Below are 19,639 nucleotides of genomic sequence, written 5' to 3' on the forward strand. Positions count from 1 at the left end.
TCTCTCTCTCTCTCTCTCTCTCTCTCTCTCTCTCTCTCTCTCTCTCTATGTGTCTGCTGGTCTCGATCGTAAAACAGTTTCCAAGAATATATCAAAACCGAACAACATTTCTATTGTCATTTTTTTCTGTTTTTGTTCAGTATTTGATAGTCAAATTAGATAATACGCGTGATTACATTTATAATCAGACACTCTATCATCTTACAGAAATGGTAGACAAAAAAGCCGACACATTTCAAAGGCATTGAATAGCCAAATCAATTTTGGGAATGGAAATGCGATGCAAAAATATGTTCGGCACTTTCTTGATCAAAACGATACCGTTTACGGCGTAAATGTTTACTAATGATTGACAACAATAATCCACATTCATGAGATAATGGGAGATATCGACGCAGTAGATCACTTTCCTCTCTTTGCACTGAGAGATATCAAGACTCAAACAAAAATTCTTCACTCTCAAAACAATCGGGAAAATTCCACACATTGCCCCGCATATAGAGAGAGTGAGAGAGAAAGATTCAAGCACAAACACATTGGCATTTGGCTAGTCAACAAAATATGATTGCGAAATGCGTTTGAAGTGGAAGCGGCGGTGGCACGATGGCGCGCGCATTCGCTCGTCACAAATCACTTCAAAATAGTTTAAGTCGAACGAGGTCATTTTTTGAATATTCTAACGGACTTTCACTAAACACACACAGCGTGCGCGTTACAGGTACCCAATATCTAGCCAAATGGGGCTTTTAAACGATCGATTCCATTCGGTTTTCTCCTATCAGTCACTTGATTAAAAGTCAGCAAAATATGCGGCTAAAAGTTGATTTCCAGTAGAATCGCAGCAAGTGAACGCGCACATGCGCTCAAATGTGCTCAAGAGATCGCTCGTTGGCTGGGGCTTGCGCGCGTACGCGCACAAGAGATGAAGTGAGCGGGAAATGAGGTATTTAGCGAACGAATATATATGGATGTGTGTTTTTTTTTTCAAGTCCTATGCTAATAGAAATACAAAACGCGATATCTAGTATACGCAGAAATACAACAACAGCAACAAAAAGTAAAATGTTAGAGTGTGTTATTTTATGTTGTTGTTATTTTTTTTTGTTCGCTGATGCCGCTATTGCCGCTGTTGTTGTTGTTTTATTTTTACATTGAACGGAATGCACATTTCAGTGCATATGCACGATGTATGCGCCTTTGGTCATAAAGTAATTCAAAATCGATTGCATTTATACCTATATTTCAATCACCATGCGAACTTTTGTGAATGTGAATTAACATTCAAATGCGCGAACCGTTCGTTTACCCGAGCAAATGAATTGAAAATTGAAGGAAAAAACACAGCAGCAGCAGCAGAAGCGGCGGCAGCGACAGATAGGTGAAGTGAGAGAGAGGACGATCAACATCAATACACAACAGGCACATAGATAATTGTACACAGCCACGACAAATATAAATATAACAAGCGCACTGACTACCAGCTAATATGAGTAACAAATAACACACGATATATCGCGTGGTTGCTGCTTCTATAGAGTTGTTGTTGGCTCTTTTTTTTTCTTTCTATAAATTCAACACACCTTTGCCGTTTGGTACTTTGGCAAAGAGCTGGCGAGAATTGCACACACCATAAAATCCAACGCGCTCGCTCGCGATATTCTTGTTTCTGTGGCCGACAGGGAGATCAGCGACAAACAGACAAAACGAGCAACACGAGACTAGAGCGCGAGCAACGAGAGAGAGAGAGATGGAATGTTGTGGAATTTCAAAATAGTGCCTGCAAATAGTGTATCTCTTTCGCTTTTTGTTGTTATTGTTTTTGCTGCGAATTCGGTAAATTCATACGCCATGCCAATGCTATGCACTTTACCCACTAGCTTTTGTCTTGTGATATAATTGACATTTAGCGTCACACACTCTTTAGAATTCCGCCACCGCCGCCGTTGTTTTCGTACACTTTTTGGAATCTCTTGCATCTTTTGGACCGCATATTATTGCAAGTGCCAAACAACAAGCAACACACTGTGGCACATCTCATCTTGATATTGCTGTTGCTCGTTCGCTCTTCTTCTTCTTCTGTTTTGCCTGAGACTTCAAAAAAATTGCAACACGCTTCATCTTTGCCATATCCATTTTATATCTGAATGCCCCCTCAGTTGCGCGATATGCTCAAGGAGACATAAAACTATGAAAAGAACACGCCACAAAACGCGATGGAAAAAACACGCGCTTTTTTCCACTCGAATCGCGAGAGAAAAATTCACCGAAGTAGACATAGATAGCACACCGAAGAAGCAGAAAGTAAAACAATTCTGAACGTGTACATCAGAGCATGAGCGCGCGCTCGCGCTCGTAAAATCCATTCAATTAATTTGCATTGGAACTGACTGTGTGTATGTGTTTTTTTTTTGACCGAGCTCATTGAGATAAGCCAACTATATATTTATCATAAAACGAATTATGTTTGATGTGGTTGGACGTTGCATATGTAATCATGGGTGAATGAGACAAATGGAGTGAGCTTTCTAAAACAAAACAACATCGATCGGTGTTTTCTTTTCCATAGACAACTAAGGGATTTTTTCGGGCAACGATGACACGGCCAAAGCATCGGAAAGCAGATGTGATTTGGGAAAATGCGAACGCTTAATTTGAATTGTGCTAGGTCGTTAAATCGGCTTAAAAATGCTAATTTTGTCATCGTTTCGATTTCTTTCTAGCTATACACACGGGTATTCGTGTTGTTGTTGTTGTTCATAGCGTTGGGTATGAGTTTTTTTTGTTGTTGCTCGGCTTCTTCTTGGCGATTTGAAAGTTTGCCATAAAATCAAATCACATTTTTCATCATTTGATTCTCGTTCGCGGGCGCACGTCAACTATCTGGGCTCAGCGCGATTTTTGGCCGTTTTTATTGTGGTTTTTTGCCTTCGTATTTTGCCCGTTGTTTATTGCCACGAAATTTTGCATGTAAAATTTTTCTACTCCTGCATTTAACCACGCTCGAGCACGAAAAAAAGACAACCAGCAACAACTGAGCTAGAGCGATTGGAATGAAGGGCGTTAAACAGTTGCGCACACTTTATACTAATAATTTGCGCAACGTTCGCCGGCGAATCGACAAAAGAAGAAGAAGAAGAGGGAGAAAAAAATTAATATTCAAATGCATATGTAAATATGGTTATTATGATTTTGATATGCAAAAAAAATATATAAAATGAAAGAAGAACACACAAAAAACTACACCGATTTACGTTGAAACGTTGCGGCTGTCTCTTCTTCTTCCACCGACACCTTCCACCGACACCTTCCAAAAATTCAAGCATTCTTTTTTCCCGACAGTGTTTGCCGTTCGTTTTTTTCCCTTGTTGTCTTCTCTCTCTCTCTGTCGCTCTCGCTCAATTCACAAGAATTGAAAGAAAAAACACACACAAATTTTGTGATTTTTCTGTTCACAATAAACATTCAATACGAAATCAAATCTAATTTTAGTGCATTCACCTATGAATCACCATTTGTGTGCCGAGAGATGTTAAAGGTGTGCCGAATAAGTAGGCAAACAACAAAAGACGCAAACGATGGGAGAAGAAGAAAAAACGAAATAATTTTATAAAGGTTTTTTTTTTCTCGGATTTTTATCCACCGAGATGAATTACTTGATTCATTCCTTCGTCGTTGTGTGTTGTTTATTTTCCTTTGCTATTTGCAATTGCCATCACAATCGGCTGCCGTTGATCATCAACCAGCTTGTTTATTGGGTTGGCTGTTTTTCCTTAGCTGCCACCGTCGTCGTCGCCACCTCATTTGATAGGCATCGTCGTCTATTGAATTTATGGGTCTACCATTCTTAAAAATCGAAAACACTCAATCTCTTGTCTTCGTCGCCGCCGTTGTCGTCGTCGCAAATTGGGACAACATTTTAGCTCGATGAACACATCAAACAGCGAAAATTCACTGTGGCAATTGTGACATTTCCAACTGAAATCTGTCTCAGTCGTGAGAGCACATTTTGAAATGTTTCAAAACCATTCTCAAACCACCGAACAACCACTGTAATATTTGGCCTGCCTAAAAAAAAGGACACACCACTCTCGAGCTTGGAATACATTCTTGGTTTACATACTTGGCGGTGGAAAATTTTGGCCATACACATTACTTGAAACTGACACTGATAAAATGTAACGCTTGATATCTGATGCGTAGTAAATTTGTTGAAACAAATTTTCGACCAGCATCTTTTGAGCTTTGTAGCGTTCTCTTTCTCTATCGACGCTTCAAATTATGAAATTATCACAAAAATGTTTATTGATCGTAATTTATTCGATTCGTGTTTGGTCCGAATCTTTATAGCACCCAAATAAAAGGAAAAAAAATGCGCTTTTATTTTCCCGTTACGCTATGCGTTTCAAGATTATGTGCAAAAATGCGGTTAATAATAAACGGTTGGCATTGGTTTCGCGCGACCATTTCGAATACGAAACATATATAAATACACACACACAGAGAGAGAGAGAAAGAGAGATAGAGAAAAAAAAGTGTAATATCTATCTATATTTCGTATGCAAATGCCTAGGCCGTTGGGTAATTATCGTTAACTTTCCCTGGTCTTAACACCTTTGCAGCGGTAATTATTCCGTTGCTTCGTAGTTCATTCACCAAAGCTTTCATTTTGCAGGCAGGCAGGTGGGCAGCAGTAGCAGCAGCAATAAGCATTAAAAACCACCAGCAGCAATAGCAGTAGCACTTGCGATGCAAATATAAAATGGAAATGATGAATGGAAGAGACGAGCAGAGGAAAGACATAGAGTGAACAGAAAAAAAGCACACCAGAACACGAATGTTGTGGAGATTCCTTTGCGACACAAATCCTTCATAAAATTCTTATCTTGGTCGGTTGGTCGTTATTCATCGCGCGAGTGGTATACGAAGTGGCGCATCCAACCCTTTTCGACTCTTGGAAATGTGTGTGTTATCTTGCATTAGAAGATGAGAAAAAGAGCAACATCAAAAAATGGGGGGCTACAACAAACTGCGGCTCACTAGCAATAACGATAGCAAATTTTCTGATGTGCACCATTCGCAACTCGGTATGTGTCTTATCCAAAACGGGCAGACGACGGCTGTATGATATTTTTCAAGCCAGACTCCCCGAGCGCAGAGCAAAGAAGTTGAAAAAAAAAACTAGAAAAAAAAGACACCAGCAACACCACCAGCACTGAATAAATGTCGTACAATTTGAGCGTATAGTTTGAAAACTGCGACCGAACTGAAAATGTAAAGGGCCAAAATCGTGCAACCGCACATCGGTTTGTGTCGTCAATTCCAAAATTGTGCGACAACAACATCGAGATTTCATGTGTGATTTTGAGCGCTCGTTCTCGCTCGCACACACTCTTTCACTGGCAATCGGGCATGTTCGATGAATTAGCATCATGCATTGAAATGCAAACGACGATTAGAGTGATACCGACTGTAAATATTATTTCGCCCGATAATTTGTACATGTATTGTTCACATTGCTTCGGTGCTGTGTACTGTACTGTACTATGTGTCGTTGGCTTTGTTTTCTATTCGCCTTTTGTTTGCGAGAGTTCACAAACGTACTTTGCACATATAATCAGAGTGAAACTTTTCTATCTATCACTTCAATATATATGTTGACTCTTTTTCTCTCTCTCTCTCTCTCCATCTATTTGGCGTTGTTGTTATTGTCATCGTCGTTGCTGTTGACGCCGTCGCGGTCGTCAATTTGCATTCCGAAAAAGAGTTGCCCTTTATGGGTTATTTTCGATGGTAAAAGCTCAAGTGAAGTGTCCATATTTTAATTCAAATTTCAATCGAAACGAGTAAAGGTGTGCGCGCCTGCTCGTTCGTACGTTCAATCGTTTTGCTAGAGAGGCCATCGATTAGCTCATTCATTGTGATTATTATCGTCGTCATCATCATCATCTTTATTGGAATGCGAGTTGCACGGATCATATTCAATTTTCACTATTCATGCCGTTGCTATTTCGAATGTTGTATGCTTCTATCTCTCTCTCTCTCTCTCTCTCTCTCTCTCTGCCTCCACTGTGCTCTCTCACGTCGAAACTATTCTTCCTCAAACATTTTTGTCATGGCGCAATCCAACGGTTGTGTTTGTCATTGTATTTCGTCAGACAATTAATATTATCAGCAACTAAATATACATAACGAACAACAGTCAGCATTTGCATTTTTTTATTCGTCGTCGTTTTTATCAAATCTCAATGTTGTTTAGCAAATACACACACACACACACACACAGAGAGAGAGAGAGATAGATAGATAGATAGAAAACCGATTATTTCTTCTAATTGTTGGTAAATTGACACAAAACGACTCATTAACCAAAGCAGTAGACCCAAAAGAATCGCACTTTTTTTTTCAATGAACGTCTCGCGCGCGCACACTGTATGTGTGTCTGTATGACACACATACAAACAGAAATGAAAACTAGTCCACACATAGATAGAGAAAAATCGTTCGACAACGTACACGACCACGGCTATGGTGTATTGAATGAGAAAATAATGGAAATAGGAAAAAAACAAGTGAAACTTCATGATTTTTAGAATTGAACCAAAACGGAATTATTAGTTGCTTGCCCATAATTGACAGTGCGGATTCAGAATGGAGCGCGAGTCATTGAATGGAATTGAAAAAAAATATGAATCGAGTGAAATTATTATTGTCACTCGTTAAATATGGTAAATGTTGTGAATGGTTGTCGTCTGTCGCCCATAGCCATTATTTGTCGTCATCGTGGACGGTAGCTGTGTCGCTGTTTTGCCGTGAGGAAAGAACATTTTGTGATCGGTCGAATGAGGAAGAAAAAAAATCAACAACTAAATCCATCCCGAGCGGTTACGTGAATATATGTGAACGAAAAAAAAATTCCAATGCAATTAATGTCGGCTGAATTGTCACCGTTGAACAGAAAAAAAACGAGAACTGAATGAGGCAATCGATGCAATTGGATTTGGGTCATTCGTAATGCTCGCTCTCTCTCTCTCTCAGTTCTATATTTATGATCGGAGCGATTAGTTATGGTGAGAGGCGGTCAAACACTCGAATATCGCAATTGTTATCCATCGAAAATCGTATGATTGCAATGGGGCGCACGATATCAGACACAGACACAACCACAGCCATTGACACACACACAAACATGCCGACAGTCGGGTGTATAATTTTCTCGTTTTAATTCGAATGTTTACCCAAGTTCTCAGTCACAACAAAAACTAATGTAAACAAAAACCTGATTCTCAAACAATTCAACAGGTGGTTATGATGTTGTTTATGCTGTTGTGTGTATGCGCGAGCGCGCGGGCAAAATGCTAGCTAGCTCACCAAGTGAAACTGCAGAAAAATTTCAATAAACCACAAAAATAGTCAGTCGGTCACAAGTACAACTTACACACATACATACAAGCACCGACATAAATATAGATTCGGGATTGAGAGCGAGAGAGAGAGAGAGAAGTGATATAGAGTGAGGCCTCCAAGCGTTTTATTTTCCACCTGAATAGTGCGCTCACGCGCTCGCGTCCGCAAAAGAGTTTTGTTTGTTTGCACGATGTCGATGTTCATTAAACATATCAGCCATCTACCATTTAACGAGCATTATCGTAATATAGATTTTTTTTTTGTTCATTTTCGTTCGCAATGAACTATTTCAAATTACACCTTTATAGCACATTAATTAAGACAACCTAACGAGCTTACCGAACAACAGAAGCGCTGGTTTTGACGTACACAAATAGCACATTCGAGATCCAATGGTAATGTCATTCTCATTCTCGGACCTGAAACTTTCGCACTACGATAACACATCATTGTGGGGCCATTGTGTGTAGGTGGGATGTGAACGAAAACAAACAATAACAACCGAAACAAAAATCAACAAACATCAAAATATTTCGGTTGGTGTGATGGTGTAAATTTTCACTGCTTATCACTTAACCACTAGATGAAAATGGGCAGAGACTATGTGTTGTAATGTCAGACGAAATACAGCCTGAGAAAACTATAATTCATTTATTCACATGATTCTCATCACATTCACTTCAACAGAAAAAAATAAAATTAATGCAAAACACTTGCCGTTTATGGTTTGGATCAATCAAATTATGGAATTTTGTCGCTCATTCGCGATCGAGCAATAGAATGGAGGCAAAAAAAAGACAAAAAAACTGATGAGCCAATCTTGTAAATAGTGAACGCGCAAATATTTATGTTGTTCTGTACGTGAAGACGAAGAGATGAGGCAAACAACGGACCAAAAAAAAAAAATAATAATAATACAGATAATATGAAAGAGACACACCGAAAAGAGGCTGAAAAGAGAGATAGAGAGCATTGTGCCGAGCTACAGGAATGTGCTGGAAGAATGTGTGTTTACAATAAGTTTTGTTTCCCTTCCCTTTCCGTTCCGTTCTTCCTTCCATCGATTCATTCTGTTCTTGTTTGGTTGCCGTTTTGCGTGTTTGACAAAAAAAACGATATTTTTGCGCATCTCATGACTGCTTTTTTTTCTCTTTCGTTCGCTCGCTAGCTGGCATCATTTTAGTTTTTCATGATTTTGGTAACAATTTTATTACAGCCCAAAAAGAGAAGTAATAACAGCAACGAGCAAGCGAGCAACAACGAAAAATGAAAAGAATCTATTAATAATAATTTACGCTGTGTGCATACTCTGGTGTGTATGTGACGTTGTTTGGAATATTGTTCACGTTATCTCTGTATCTCATCGTATGCGCCTCTCGCTCAAATTGTTCGCGCTCACTGCTTTTTAATTTGAGCGAGCTTTTTTACTCGAAATTCTTTCGTATATGCAACAACAAACAGACACTTGTCTACTGTGATTCGGTTTATTGCGGGTCATTTAATTAATGTTTAATCGAATGCAAATGGCACAATAAAATGTAAACAGTTTTTTTCTCTTGAATATTCGCTGAACAATTTTGAACACACACACACACACACACAGAGTGCAGATGCACAGGAAAACAGCACACTTAACAATGCATCCAAAGAAATTAAAGCAACCGAAAATCAAACGATCCAACATTTGATAATGTCATTGCGCAGCCTCGAACCAAAAATTAATTAACTGGAAACAGAAAACTTTGTGTATGCATTCGAACGAACCGATTTGATATGTTGAAAAAATAATGAAGAACAATCTCCTGATATAACGATCTTTGGTTGTTTCGTCGATCAAGAAGAAAAACCGAAACATGCAAACGAAAGACAACATAAAATTCGAAAGACGAGAGTAAAAATTAAATCCAAAAAAAATAATTATTGTAAAATAACCAAACGAATAATTTCTCTATTGCTCTTTTTTTCGGTCCAACACTACATATTATTTTTTCTTCTTTTTTCAAAACCAAAAACTGAACAAACATGGAAAAAAAGGCATCCAAACAAATTATATTCAGAAATAAAAGGGGAAAAAAACGGAAAAAAATCAAACCAGAATATGGCATGAAACGAAAAATCAAAAATGTGAATAAAAATGATAAAACGAAAAAAAAAAAAATATCATCTCTACAAAAATATCAGAAGGAAGATGAAATGAAGAAAAAAAAGAACAAACTCAAAAAAATCACACACCACACTGATATATGTTCCGAACGCAACTACCTGCAACGAGATTTAAAAACCAACTAAAGACTCAAATTGAAATTGTACGCCTTAAGAATGTGAGGTCTACTCACATACCGCATTTTTTTCATAGTTTCTCAGTTACTGGTTTTGCTTATTGTCTCTCTGTTGATTTTTTTTCCTCTGTGTTTTTTTTTTCATTCTCTTCACTTCTCTTCTTCTTCTTCTTCTCTCGGTTTTTTTTTTAATTTCTCTTGCTCTCTCGCTGTTTCGAACGAAGAGAGAATCAGAGAAAACAATTTCATAACGAGAAAGAAGAAGAAGGCGAAAAAACAGCAAGTAAGAGAGAGAATAGATTTGTGTATATATTCTGAATACATGTAAACAGACGAGAGAGTCGAAACCGCTCAAAGGCCTCATACATTGAAAACACACGCACCATACACAACGAACTCTCAGTTCTCGCTCAATTTTCAACAATGACAACATACACATGCTCACACACATATCACAGGTAGTGTGCGGTGTGTTGCAGTCGTTCAGCAGCAGCAATAGCGACATCAACAGCGATGACGACGGCGACGACGGCGGTGATGGTGGAATCAGTGTAAGGTGAAGAGGAAGAAGAAAAAAAGCGAATGAACAAAAAAAAACAACAACGAAGAATAAAACGAGCACAACATACGGCAACACACAGCGAAGATTTGTTTATGGCGGATGATTTTAGTGTTTGATTCAATTTGTGATTCCTTGGTACGACGACGACGACGACGACGATGAATCGAAAGACATCTTCGGGCTTCAGTGACACAACATCTCGTACATACAATTTACACGTAACATTTTCGGCAGGGTATTTTCGAGCGATTTCGGCGAGTGCCATCGCAAGAGCCAGTTGGATGTGGACTCTAGGGATTGGCAAAAGGGTTTTCGATGCATACAAACAATGGCCACATTCACTATCAACCCTGGACAAAGAAGAGATACAACCAGAAGTACAAATATATAATCATTAAAAAATACCAAAGCAATGCTCATGTATTCGTTCATTCGGCCGATTCTCTCGCCGATTGCATATGTACATATCACTGTGTCTGTACAGGCACTGACAGTGCGAAAGACACATATTTTTGTAAGTGCTGTTTGTTTTTGTTGTTGCTGTTTTGGCAGCGGCAGTATCGGCACACAAAACGATATCATCTTTTTCTTTGATGATAATAACAATAACTTTGCAACACACAACTCACAATGAGAGAGAGAGAGAGAGAGAGAGAGAGAGAGAGAGAGAGAGGAAAGGGACGGATGATGAAACGATTCGCCTGCTTCATAGTGATACGACCCACACACACACCAAATCGGAATGAAATCGAGCGAGCCCGCATCCAAGTGCAAGGCAGAGATGGAATGACATCGATCAAACACCTTGATGCGTTCAACAAGTGGAAATATGAGAGATAACGCAACTGTGCTCACTCACGCGCTCGCTCATTTGCTCGTATATTCATTTGTACTCGGCCGTTGTTTGTTATTTATTTCGGTTTACTATGCGATTCACTTTGTTATTGTGGTATGACACTCTTTTTTTACGGGCTTTTGTTTTTGGACAGAAATATTTATTTTTGGTTTGGTCGCGCTTTGATGTATGAATCAAATGGCGACGATATTTATTGCGTTCGCTTTTTTTGGAAATGAGCGCACACACACACACACACACACACTCACCCGGAACGGAATCGATCGGCTGTGATTTCATGAGACAAAATTTAAATTTTACTACGAAACGATCGGTGGACGAGAGAAAAAAGAGAGAGAAAAGAAAGAAAGAAAAGAATGAAGACGAGACACGCATTTAAATAGAAAGGTGTGTTAGCTTCATCTTTGTTCAGTCGCAATTGTGTCTGGCAGTGTTTCGTCGTTCCTTCGTGTCTCTATCAAAAATATGATGAGCGATTGATTCACTGTCAATCCACGGCAAACAAAACAGCAACAAACAAGAAGCGAAGAGAAGAAAAAAACGCATTGAGTTTGCATTTTTCAACGGTTCCTCGAACCGATTCTTCAGCTGGCTGACTGGTTGGCTGACACGAGAAAATGTAGCGGTTGTCCTTTTAGTTTATATTCACACATAAAAGTGTAACATATTACATTTTATGTTGTGCTAAAAAGTGTTGCTCATGAAAATTGTTTTCTTCGTTCGTTTGGTCAGTCACTGCTTTTCTTCTTCTTCTTCTTCGCTTTGCCCCGTTGCAAAGTACTTGCTTGACATCATTCGTCGAGTCAAAGTAATTTTCGAACGCACTTTTAATACATTTTGCCAGGCAATTTATAGCAACGCGCTAACAACTAACAGTTCATTGCACAGTTTTGATTTTACGACCAATTTTGCTTTTAGTCTAAATATCTCAAACATGCTATATCATATAGGTAGTTCAGCAGCAGAGGGGATGACGATGGCGGCAGTGGAAGCGGCAGCAACAGTGAGCGAGAGCATGTGTGCGCGAGCAAAAGCATGATGAGAGCATACATATCGGCAACGTGTTCGCTCTTTCTTTCACACATTTACCATAAAATAGAGAATGAAATAATGAAAACACACACACACACACACACACACACATACACGAAACAGAAAAAATACAACAACAGCATGTATGAACGAACCAATTGCACGTAACGTTTTTGGTATGCAGTCATTTTACCTCTGGCTTTCTGCTAGAGTAATGGCTAGAAATGCGATAAACAAGCTTTGAAATGCACAATCAAATATTTGTTGATCCAGTGCGCAGGTATCAAAGGCGATTAATTTGATGCACAGCTCTATGCACAGCATGTACACAGATAGTCAAGCGGATAGCACAACAGCAGCGGGCAAGCAACAGCACAATGTGCAATGTGAGTGTGCGTTCGGCCAGAAATACTAACCGACTTATTGCACGTGAGTACATCGAATGTATAATTTGGAATTAGTGAGAGAATGAGACATGCTAGGCGAACTGGGCATCGGTCGCTCACATATCGGCAACCAAAGAGCAAGAGCATGAGAGGAACAAGCACACGGTGGGAGAGAGAGAGAGAGAGAGAGAGAGAGAGAGAGAGCGAGAGAATGAGACCGAGCGACGCAAATGCCAGTGAATCAAACCGAAAATCATCAAATTCCTCAAACTAAATGTGAATTTGCACAGAGTCTTATTAATTTATTGGATAACATCAACAGTTTTAGACGGAATGGATAATGGATGTATGAATCGGTGAAAAACGGCACCGGACCGAATGCATGCTGGTCACACAATGTACAAACATGCACACAGTGTGTGTATACAATATTTCCCTTGTGCAAAAAGCGATGTATCCAATCGTTTTGGGACATCTTAACTTGTAATTTGTTAGGTTTTGAACTAAGATCACAATGATCGATAAAATCGGGCCATTCATGAGGCCAATTTAAGACAAACAAATTTCATTGAATTTTCATTCAATGAATCCGAATACAAGAATTGGAATTTTTTCAAGCGTGATTGATTAATGGTCAAATGCATGAGCATTAAAATCATATGACTTGGTTGTTTCTCTCCTTTTTTCCACAAGGGTCCCATTGCTACTAAAATAATGCGATATGGTGTTGCTGCTACTGCTGCTGTTGCTGCCGAAATGGGATGATTTTCATTTGGGCCCGTGTTTTTTCATGCAATAAATTATGAATGCACACCATAACAAGAAGAATTTCAATTGGAATTACAAATGATTTTCGGGGCTGGCGGTGATAATCTGCATTTTCTACAGGAATGGCAATATCATATATTATATTGAATGCAATGCATCGAGACACACCGAAGACGATTTCGATTTTCGAGAGAGAGAGAGAGAGAGAGAGAGAGAGAGAGAGAGAGAGAGAGAGAAAACATGAACACAATCCATAAAATTACAAGACGAAATCAACGACGTCAAAAACGATTACGATCATGATTCTTTTTTCTCTTCTGTTTTCATATTATTATTATTATTATGAGCCAGGGCACAGGTATGCATTGGATATGTGTGTTGCGCACCGAGAGATCATATGCATGTGTTTGTGTTATTTTGATGATGATGATGTTGTTGTTGCTGTTTTCGTACACATTCTTCATAACTAGACAACATGCATCGAACAGAAATACATCGAATGGAAAAGTGCAGGAGAGCGAGAGAAAGAAAGAACGACCGACCAAGAGGCCGAAGGAACAATAAACGTTACATACACGAATATTTGATTCCAATTCATTTGACTTCACCCACCCGATTTTGGTGTGAGCATTGAAATGTGCAGCACAAGCACACGCACACATACATACACACATTCACATACACACGAATGAACATTCTATTATACGTTTTGTGTCTTTCCATCGTTCACTTCTCGCTCCATCCTTCGAATCGATGAACGCAAAAAAAAAATATTCACTTGATGCCAGGGAGAATAGTGAAACGAAAATAAATCAAACACGATTTGGTGCCTTTCATTTGCTACAAAGTATCTCGCTACACCAGAGAGGTAATTTTAGAACGCTGCATTCTTTCGTGTGATACAGTGCAATATCATATGCATTGTGCGTTCATTCTCGCTCGCTCTCTCTTTCTCTTTCTCTTTCTCGCTTTTCTTGGTTGTCGTTGTCTCCGTCTTCGTAACAGCATCGCCAAGCGCTTTTTATATGTGCAACAATGTGTATATTTGAACGATGACCTGATAAACCAACTCCAAAGAAGTAGTGTGGTGTCTTCGTTTTCATTTTTATGAACGTATCTCGCTCTACTGTTTGCTGCTGCTGCTGATGCCGCTGTTCGCTCGAGATCGAGAGAGCTAGAGCTCCATGGATAGCGCATACATGTAATCTCAACCGTGTTGTCGGTTTCAATATTCGACTTTCGTTCCGTCTGTCAGAGTTAATGCATGATATGAGAAAAATTCCATGTCGAATGAGGTATTTTCATTTGGTGTGTATGCGCGCGCGCGCTCTTTTCTTCTCTTTCTCTCTCTCTCTCTCTCTTTCTTTATCGCTGTTATTTCATTTCTTCTTTTTGCCCCCTTTTCTCTCTCAGTGTGTCTTCTCTCATTTGATTCAGCATTCATCTTAGATGCACTCGCACTGGCTGCATCTTTGGTGTGTCTCCGGTTTTTGTCTCCACAATCGTTGCCACTTTGCTCGTTCGTTCGTTCGCTCAGACCTGCTCTACCTCATTCCATTCCACGATTCCGAACCGCACCAATTTTTACATGGCTACTCATTAGCTCTCCGCACTGCCACGATCCGATGGCCTAACACAAACCAAAACGAAATGAGAAACACACGTCGATGACGACGGAGACGATTAAGAAAAGAAAACCAACTCCTTTGGATAGGTACAAGAAAAAAATGCACACGGAACATAGACATAGTATGTGGTGCGAACACCATCACATCGTCTTTGATGCAATCAAATGAAAGAGAGAATTCAAACGCGTCAATTCTCAAATGATTTTGGACTGAGATCATGTTCATAAGATGATGGCCATAAAAAGAAAACAACAACAACAGCAACAGAAGCGGCAGTGCAGTAGAAGAACCACAGCAACGAACCCATTTTTTATGACTATACTTAAAAGGCAGTAAAGACTGAGATCTGTGTCATTTATACGTACAGGAAATTACGATGAGATTCTTCTCACCAAAACGTTTAAAGAAAGACTGCAGACCGACTGCATGGTTGAGAGAATTGGCTGCCTGACTGACTTATATCTTCTTCTTACTTTTCTCTCTGGTTGTTCATTGCCTTCATTTGAAATGAAGAAAAAACAAATGCACAAAATTATGATTATTGTTTAACAAAACTCGATCAAAAGTGAAATTCAAGTGTTCAAGCTCATGAGCAAGGTGCGCGCGCTAACCAACGAGCGAGTGAGTGCAATGTGTATAGATGTATTTTATGTGTACAACCAGAGAGACCTCGATTTGTGCTAATGAAAAATCACATGGCTGCATGCATTTGGAAAATGTGGTGACTTACCACCATTAGATATATATATATATATACCGACTAGTAGTGCAGCGCATGGGCACGGACCATTTGCTTTTCTGCTGTTGTTTTTTTTTCGCGAACTAAACACACAAACACGACAATTATGTTTGTTGCATGATCGATTTTCGGTGACATACTGTTGCACACCACATAACGTCCAACCATACTATTTTATCGAATTTCTCTCTGTCGCTTGTTAATCGGTCAAATTAGCAAACAATTCGCTTGACTCGCGGCCAAAGCAGTAAAATAAAAGCACACACACACACATCATGACTAAATTATTGAGTTGACGGTTGTCTCTCTATTTTTAAAAATGATATGAGGCAATTTTCTTCGTTTGTTTGTCGCATTTTCATGTCGGTGAATTTCTTTTTTTTTGTTGGTCATTTTCATGCTCGTTTTCGAAAAGAAAAGAAAAAGAAACGAAAAATGAAAACAAATCGTCGCACATATTTGATTTGTCATCGATTAACATCAATTCTTTCTCTCTTTCCCTCTCTCTCTCTCTCTATCTTCTGCTTGCTTTCTGTCTTTCTCTCCGTTGGCTCGAACACTCGAGCCTCGCCAAATGTTGTCAGCGATTAATCATACGTTTGATTTCTATGCTGCAATTTTATATTTTTCGAGCGTACGATGCTCTGTCATGGCATGGGGCACTCGGTCTCTTCTTACAATCTGCGCTCGCATCGCAATTTAATTGAACATTGTCGACAAGAAAACAGATGGGCTACGATGTGCAAATTAGTTTGTCGTTTAAAATCAGTAATAAACATTACGTCGATTTACTTTATTAATCAGTGGATCAATGAATACGAGCGAACGTACGCTCGTCAGCGCACCTCAATTCACAGATTGATAAACACATCGCGACTCTCCGAGAAATGTGGAAAGAAAACGAAAGAAAAACAAAAAACAAAAAAAGAAGAGAAGAAAAAACGAAAAGAAAAAGAAAGAAAAATGTGTGCAGCATACAGAAAAGTCGTAAAAATGTTTCCAGTAGAAGTATAACTATTATTTGTTGTGCGTTCGTTGAAAACAACTTTCTCAACGAAACGAAAAACGAATGAACGACAACGCGCGGCACCTACAACAACAACAACAACAGCAGCAGCAACAGTAACAGCTACGATGACGGCATCAACAAAAAAGGTAATTTCACATGCATCATTTTACGTTCATTGAGTGCTGTGTGTGAACAGCAGAAGGTGAGATAGTCTTCACCAGTTTGATCGGAAAATACACCAGCGCGCGCGCTCTCTATTTCTCTCGTCCTCTATAAGTTGTTCCGTGTCTATTTGAGCGCGCGCAAAAAAAAACCCAACAAACATCCAACACACAATTGGCAACGAGAACTAGAAATACAATGGGAAATTGGTACATGTGCATCGATGACACTCTCTCGTGAGCTTGAATGTGCGTGAGCGCCCGCTCATTCTCAAATGTGGTGCACAGTGCACACACACACACAAACAACATTGTGTGTATATTGCGGCAAAAGTACAGTGCATGCCTTCTGTTGTCGCTCTAACACACGCCATGCTAACACAATGTACACAACCATTGAAGCCAAAGTGTGAGGAGCGCTCTTGAAGCTTTGACGCTGGTTGGTTGGTTGTTGTTTTTGTTTTCTGTTTTTTTTTTGCTCTTCATCATCATCGTCATCGTCATCGTCATCTCCTTCTTTTAAATGCCCCTGATAAGTTTTCCACTGGGTCCCGTTTTGGCATTGCATAAATTCAGTGTAAGCGCGAGTGAACCAAAGGTGCGCGCTCGCGCGCACACACACGCTCCAACATTTCATTCATTCGTTACACGCTCTCGCACTTCCCATCCGCACAATTTAATGAATTAATGCAAAAGAAAAGCAAGTCTTTGGAAGTTAATTAATTTATTTCCGAATCAGAAGCATTAAAATTTGTAATTTATACAGAGTTCGAGAGTTGAGTACGAGATTGGCGACGGCAAGCAAACGGCGGCACCGAATGTGTATATGCCATGTGTATATATATTTACTGCTGTGGCGGTAGCAATCACGTTGTGACGAATGACGAGAAACATACTGAATTGTATATGTGTGTTTGATTTCGGTCGCAAATTCCAAACATCATCATCAGCATCCCATACGGTTCCCGTCTTCGTCTTCTTTGCTGGCAGAGCAAGAGAGTGAAATATGAAATGACAGAGAATGTTTTATCCAAACCCCGATTCCCATGCAACGCTACACGGGCAAAATGAAATGTTAATTCTTGTGTGTTATTTTTTTCTGCTTCTTCTTTCCATCTTCTCTCGATTGCTGCGCAGCAGTGTCTACTACTCTTCTCTCTTGTCTCACATATTTTTGTGGACTAATCACTTTCATTCGAATAGAATTTCAATTTACTAAAACTGGAAGGAAAACTTTTAACTTTCATCACCTGCAACAAGCATAGAGAGAGAGAGAGAGAGAAAGAGATTCAAGACATGCGAACCGAAATGTTCGCACAGTATTGAAATGAGATTTCTTATCGGCACAAAACTTTTTGACACAATCTTCTCAATTTCAAAGAGTGCTTTTGACATTTTTTTTTTCTTCTTCGGTATGATGAAAATCATTTCGTTTGTGATGGTGAATTTATGATATGATGGGATCGATGAAATACTTTTTTTTCTTCTGTCGCTTCAACTGAATTATGGCACCAGCGGCAGTGGCAGTGGCAACGATGGTAATGTATTTTGAGCCCATTTGAAAATCCAATGAAACAAGAACGAAAAATAAAAACAACAACAAACTTTTCGGTTCATCATTATTCGAATTAGTAGGTAGTAGATAGTTTCATGGTGCTCAATGAACATAAAATCCAATGGACTGCATTAAACAGAAGCAACAACGAAATAAAATGAAAACTAGAACGAGGCAAGAGAAATGGTTCAATGACTGCAAGGTGTTTGAAATTAGAATTATGTTGAACGCCTCGGCTCTGGCCAATTTCAAACACATTTATCGTTGCTGCCGCCGACACCGCCACCGCCGTTGCCGTTGAATTCATCCAGCGGCCAATATGCAAAACAAATTATTTAATTTCAAGCATCAAAAATATTTTATGGCTTAACCGAAACGGATATTTTTCCCGTTGTGTGTGTATGCTTTAGAGAGTCCAATGTTCATATAAACACGCGCGTGTCGGCTTCATTTTGAACATGGCCATGGTATATCGGGTATGTGCTTTCCCGTCTCAAGAAAAAGCAAAAGCAAAACCAAATAACCATATCGTAGATACATTTTTAATATGCAATGTGCTCAAATATTCAAACGAATAGAAATTTCTAATAAAGTGGGACGAAATATGGACGCACAAGGTATGTTAGCCGGGCGTGTGTGTGTGTGTGTGTGTGTGCTAGCACAAGGAAGTCATTCTTAACTAAAATTAAACTCAATAAACTTCACAAAATGATATGCATATAGACATACACACACTTATTTTGCCTGCGAACGAGAGAAAGAGAGAGAATCACCATCTCTCTGGTGTGTTTATGTTCTGTGTTATGCGCGCTCGGTGTGTGTGTGTGTGTGTGTGCCGATGTGCGAACCGAACAGAACCAAAATCAAACCAAACGAAAACGTTTTGAATACACATAAATCGTATATTACATTGTAATTATACGCATCGTATCGCATCGCACGAAAGAATTTCCCTTACAGCCAGCTCCACTTCCATTTACACACACACACACACACACTGGTGAATGTACCTCACTCGCCTGTGTGCTCACTTGCTTGCCATTCCGATGAATTATTTGTGTTGATACTTAAAATTTGCGAAATACTGGGAAGTTATGCAAACGCTACATGAGGTAGCGAGAACGACCGAGTGAAAATATATGTGTGTGTGTGTGTGTTTGCTGGCTGCAGCCACCGTCTGGATTCGTTTGAGATTCAGTATGCTGTATGTGCCTCGAATACAAACTTTGATTGCTCACCTTTATTGGGCCTGCCGCCCGC

The 19,639-nt window shown here is 39.4% G+C and overlaps 1 protein-coding gene across 3 annotated transcripts in view; it reads right to left on the minus strand.

Moving 5' to 3' along the window:
* LOC129574587 (uncharacterized) overlaps positions 1–9,695 on the minus strand; it is a 25,407-nt gene extending 15,712 nt beyond the window's left edge. The window contains exons 1-2 of one of the 3 annotated variants that reach the window (XM_055456779.1): positions 9,637–9,691; positions 7,744–7,837 (exon numbers count right to left, since the gene is read on the minus strand). The gene's annotated coding sequence lies outside the window, so the exon portion shown is untranslated. Of the gene's footprint in view, positions 1–3,653; positions 3,945–7,743; positions 7,838–9,636 lie in introns of those variants that run through there. The other 2 variants (XM_055456778.1, XM_055456780.1) reach the window with 2 other exon arrangements.
* Positions 9,696–19,639: the final 9,944 nt, after the last annotated feature.

The sequence above is a fragment of the Sitodiplosis mosellana genome, unplaced genomic scaffold (assembly GCF_009176505.1).
Source record: "Sitodiplosis mosellana isolate CC-2019 unplaced genomic scaffold, AAFC_SMos_1.0 Smas_scaffold_6165, whole genome shotgun sequence".
In the NCBI taxonomy this organism is placed as follows: Eukaryota; Metazoa; Arthropoda; class Insecta; order Diptera; family Cecidomyiidae; genus Sitodiplosis; species Sitodiplosis mosellana.